This window comes from Phaethon aethereus (genome assembly GCF_964289735.1).
Source record: "Phaethon aethereus genome assembly, chromosome: 11".
NCBI classification, from domain to species: domain Eukaryota; kingdom Metazoa; phylum Chordata; class Aves; order Phaethontiformes; family Phaethontidae; genus Phaethon; species Phaethon aethereus.
Window position 1 is genome coordinate 2,565,140 of NC_138587.1, and position 6,000 is coordinate 2,571,139.

Here is a 6,000-nt window from a genome sequence, read left to right on the forward strand (position 1 = left end):
TCAGGAATAATTATTTTTATCTTCAGCGAATGTTGGGTCAGGCATGACGGATTGCGGAACAAGTCCTTCCAGTTCTTGTCACACAGACCATCTTGGTCTGCAGCCTTTCCTTTACTAAATGATTTGATGGTAATTACAAGTAGTTCCTTTTTTTCCCCCCAAGCAATATTTGCGTAGTATATTATGAAATTTTCACTCTGATTCTGTAGTATTTATGCTTTCAAAAAGATGGTATTTTGCAATTTTTTTTTGTATTTGCATTGTTGCGGAAAATATGTCACAAGGGAAGAAAAAAGTCCCTTACCTTATCTTGCTGCTCCATAACTGTTCTTTGATTTAAGTGAAATCCATAATTTTCCCTTGTTGGTATAACAACAGAAAACATAGGTGAAATTAGAATAAGAATATAGATGAATGTTAAACTCTATGTGCTGTAGCAGTTAAATAAATCATTTAGTGATTATAGATTAATAATTCAATATGGCATGCGGTCAAATAGAATGCTTTTAAGAGGGGAGGAGTAGTATAAAGAAAGAATTATGTGTGTTTAATGTAGTATTTCACTGTGATAGTAAATCAATTCCCTTCATCAAATTATATGACCAAATTTATGGGTATGTGCATATCTAGGGCAATTAATAAGCCATCTTCTCTAGGACTAAGATATCTAGTTTTGCACTGTAACCTCTAAATACAATTTATCTCAAAGGCATAATGCTTAAAACATTCTAAATGTTCCTTCTGAAAGAAAATTTATGAAGAAAAAAAAGAAATAATGCCTTTAAAAAAAAAAGTTTACGTAGCATTCCAGTTGCTTATAATTTAATTACCTTTCAAAGCTGTTAATTTTGATGTCATCTCTCAATTTTTATTGTAATGGTCTCTGTAACACTATTTCTACATGTTTTATGAAAAATTCTCAAGTGCCTCTCAGTCTTTCTGAACGCTTTACAGTCAAGTGCAATCCCAGTAACTGGGAGCCATGAGAAACGGTCTAATTCCGTACCCTTAAGCATGTGCAACGCTCATGTAAGCGACAGCACTGTGCGTGCAAGCTCCAGGTAGCAGGAGGCATGGCCTCCAGGGTGCCCGGGTAGTGGATCAGCAAATGGGATTCTCTTCATACCTTGGTCACGAGTTTCTCCTCAGAAGCCCTTGTAACTTCTCTTTTAAGTTCTTTGGAGCTGGGACCACAAATGTGTAGTGTGGAGTGGTGCTGTTGAATGATGCTTGCAGGTTCTAAAGAAGAAAAAAAGTGAATAAAAAAGGAAGAGTTGGAACTGAGCTGTACCTGAGCAACTAAAAATATATTTTCTCTACAGAGCTTTAAAGATATGAAGAATCTGTCTAGATGGCATCTTGCTCTTGGTGGCTACATTTGTAATACTGCTTTTCCCCTTAACAGTCCTTCCTGAAACAGGTAACTGGGTTGATAGATGGTTCAGAAATTACTTGCCTAGTGAGAGTCTAGCTAGAGAAATATTTTTCCATGAAATTTTTTTGGGGGTATACACAGAGAAATTAATTGTTCTTTTTCTGGGAAGAAGCTGAAATTGCCATGTTCACCAGATTTTTGAACATCATTAGCTATCCTTTGCTCTGTGGCAAGTTACTTGCTCTTTCTGACTTCTGGGGAGTAGGAGACAGCAGCTGCCTGTATGGGAGGGAAAGAACAGGAATTGTTGGATAAGGTCAGCAATGTTAGTTTTAACCCTGTGCAGAGCCCTGTGGAAAGGACAAGTTTTGAATATGTTTCTAAGTCATCTCCAGCCTGCTGTTGTACCTTGTTTGTTGTAACATTGAATACTTGGAAGTGTTTGTCTGTACAAAATGAGCAGACTACAATGGGTTTGTGTGCCGGACAAGTCGGTTACATATATACTAGCAGTGCTGTTGTCAGTGAGAGCCTGAGTACAGATGTTGAAAGCAACTTCCCTAGGCTTTGCTACCACACCACAGCGTAAGGCAGTTGGGGGTGTTGAGGGAGCCTTACATAATACGTCAGTTTCGGCAGAGGGCAGCAGTTCTGTAATCCAACAGTCAGCATGGTGAAAACAAAGGTCGTTACCTGCCTCGGGTTACAGAATGGGTAACAAGTGGCTGGTGGGGGAAGGACAGAAGGGTCATGTTCCTGGGGTCGGCTCCGGTTCAGTGGGAGAACAGGCTGTAAAGAAGTGGCAGTGAATCCTATTTGTATGAAACAAAAATGAAAGAAAAGGTGTTGATACCAGAATGCAGTATTACCTGATTAAGGAGAGGGAAAACTGACAGAAGATCCTGAGTGATCCGGCAGGTCAGGTCATTTAGGAGCTGGTTAGAGGATCTTGTGAACAAGACTTTAAAAGGACACCTGACAACCCTCTGTCGTATGATTCCCTCTGTTGATTCCCATCGTGGTGTAAGGTTTTTGAGGTGGAAAGAGAAGAAAAAAGGGGTTTTGCTTGTATGAAGGTCTCTTTACATATGTTACATTATCTCTCTTTGAGGACCAATGAGCATGTAATCTATGAGCATGTTCTTCCCTCTTTACCCTGATGAAAGGAGTGTGAGGGAAGTGGAAGTCCAGTAGCAGCTGGTTTCTGTTGGCTTTCAACTCAAGTACAGCATAACCTTAATCAACTCTGATGCAAGTTTAAAAATCCCCAAAGAAGAAAAGATTAAAAAAAAAAAATTGCAACAGAGCATTGTGATTTTGCAGGATCCGCAGCAGATACCACAAAGAGGAAATCTTGACTGCGTTGACATAGTTTGTCATCAGTGAGGCAGGATTGTAGCCTTAAGTGTTTTCAGTTCATTAAAATGCAATGAAAAATGCTCAGTTCACAGGATACAAACTGAAATGAAAATTACAGGAGTGCTCAGCCAATATACTTGCGGCAATAGTAGTGTCTAGGGGAAAGGCATAAGGCAGGAGATGAGCATAACTTTTTTTGAAAACAGGTTTGTATTTGGGCACTTCATCACTTAATAAATGGTTTAAAAACTTCACATTAAAAATCAGTCAGCTTCTATTGGGCCAGAGCACTGCAATGGCTCCATCATTCTCCCTCGGTCCTAAAGCTGAAGTAAAGTTTTGCAAGGGCCCAAATACTCATGCTGGGTTGCACTTTTGTTGTTGCTGTGGCGATGGTGCAAACTAGAGGCATGTTTTCAGGTGTTTCAGTTGAGTGCAAATGGCTTACCTCTTAAAGACGTACAAATATAAGGATTAAAAGCAACCAGCAGATCTTATTTAGTGTTTTCTTTGAAGAAGGAGATAGCCCTCAAGAGCTGAACAGCTAGACAAATGGTTCACAGGTGCATTGATAATGATAAACCTTTCCCTCCCTTGCACCAGGCTACCTGTGCCCTCTTCTCTGCCAGGGGCTGCTTCCTCAGGGGTGTGATGGAGATTTCCCCACTAATTAGCCTGTCAAGCTCAGTGAAGAGAAAGAGTAGCCAGCCTTCTTGTCTCAAGAAAGTCTGTACCTTAGCTGTGCTCTGTGGTCACAGAGGTTTTTGTTATGTCTTCAGTACCAGCTTGTATCTCTTCCCTTGAGAGGGCTTCACTGGGGTCAGTAAGTGAAGAAATTCTTCAGATTAGATTAAAAGCACAAACAGCTCTTTGCATGCTTCCAGGCTCTGGCATCCCATGGATTAAGAGCTCACCATGGGTGTTCTCCAGCTCTAGTAAGGATCTCGCAGCACGTATTTCCAGGCATACAAATCAAAATTAAAACTACAAATGTGAAGATCCCAGTGTGACTCTGGGGAGTCTCCATGTAGGAAGTTAACTTTTTAGGAATTTATCACTGAAAATAATTAATTTTGTCTTTGCTGCTAATCTCCACTAAGCATATGCTTTGCGTACAGCCCACATCGAACTGCTGACCAGGCAAAGGAGTGAACACTGTTCCTGTGTTTGAAAAACAGTTGAACTGCTGTGGAAGTAGCATTAATTGGATTTAATGTCATTTGGCTCTTTTGTTTTTAAGAGCATGGAGAAGCAAGGAGCTTAACTATGTAACTTTCTATCGCATGAATGACACAAGAGTTAGCATCTTCCTCGGAAGTATTATTTAACGGGCAATATCTACAGACTAGACCCTGACAGGTATGTTTGGGGCATTGCATTTAATAACAGTATTTCTCAAATATGACATAATGTTTTCAGTCATGGCTTGTCTTTTCACCTTTCTTCCCAGCTTCTCTAAGTGCTTCTTGATTTATGGTTATTTCTGTCTTAGCATGTGCCTGAGAATGCATTGCATCTATTCATCATAAGAAGTCAAGTAATAAGGAAGAGGTAGAAGACAAAGCTGCAGGTAAGGTGCTTGCTTTCTCAGAGGGCAAATCATGAACTATTTTGAACACAGTGGATTTAAAAGCTGTAATTCGTTTGTGTCCACATTTTTTTTTTTAATCTTAGAAATGAAGAAAATTAATTGGCTGTAGCTAGTATTTCTGGTGCCATGGCCACTAAGAATAGGCAATTTTAATGGAGATTAGGATGTTTTTAGAATCAATTTTGGAATGGTTTTAAAAAACCCAACCCAACCAACCAAGCAAAAGTGGAGAAACTTCTATCTGTATCTTATCTTGTGGTCCTTCTTGGGGGAAGACTGACTGTCCAGTCTCTACCTTTATATAGACCACCTAGCATAGTCATGTCTTTAGATCATCTACTTGTTACCAGCGTGCAGATGCTGATATAAATATTGTGATACAGATTAAAAAAATAGTCTTTTGCACCAACATTCTTACTGATTGTTCTTACTTTCATGCTGGTAATTTTGGCATACCTAGTAAGGTGATAAGTACTGAAGGGAAGGCTGAAGTTTGTTCTTGGCCAGGCAACTGTGCGTGGTATTGCTGTTGTGGACTGGTCAGCCCTGACAACATTATATGAAATGTGGAAAAAGTGAAAAGCAATCTGCCTTTGAAAGGATTGTTGGTGACCTTTAAATTAGGGCTGGGACTCTCATCATAAACTGCAACTGCAGGATACATAACTAACTTCCCTTTCCTTCTGAACTGAAAGGTTGTTTTCACTGAATTTACCACTTACTGTAGAAAGGTCAAATTTGTATTACCACATCTCAAGTAGACAGTGACCTTGTTTATCTCAGCACTGTGTTCACAACTTCATAATTCTGTTTTTGCATTTTTTTCTTTTTTTTTTAAAGATCATGCTGTTGTCATCCTTTTATAACATGTTGCAAACAGACACATTTGATGGGTAGACTTTCAGCTGCTTCAAATTGTTTCTGTTTGCCTAAATGGAATAATGGTAAATTACATTGGTGCAAGGTTTGGTGCTTTGTAAGGGTTGTTATTCAACTGCTCCTTGTCCACTGTCTCCCTAGGAAACAGTGCTTGAAGACTGTTTTCTCGGTGTTACTCTGTGTGTGCTATTGGGCCTACGAAGAGTTTTTGTCATACGCTGCAGAGTGACGTAAGTCTGCATTGTACGTTTTAGTTGATGGCTTCTACATAGTTGTAGAAATTACGGATAACGTCTATAAGAGCCCCCTTAAGTGCCACTGCATTTCAGTATGACTAAATTCTCAAGTTGTTTAGGGGCTTGCTCTTAGACTAGATTTTACCGCTCTGAGTTAGGTATGTGAAGAACCTGTTTTCCCAAGGCCTGATAAAGGTATTTAGAAACCCAACTCAGTGCTACACAGAAGGTTTCTCTTCTACAGGGGCATCACTGTGTTTGGGAAGGAGCTCTTTCTTGCAAAACAGGAGAATCACAGAATCACTAGGTTGGAAAGGACCTTTAAGATCATCAAGTCCAACCATTAATCCAGCACCACCATGTCCCCTAAACCATGTCCTGAAGCGCCACATCCACCCCATAGACTTGTGGGTGTCCAGGTGGTTTAGCATGTCCTTGACTGCTTCCTTCTGGATTATGAGGAGTACATTGTGCTCTCCATCCCCATCTTCCAGCTCAGGGGGCTGAATACCCTGTGGATACCTGGACTGGCTATTAAAGACTGAGGCAAAGAAGTGACT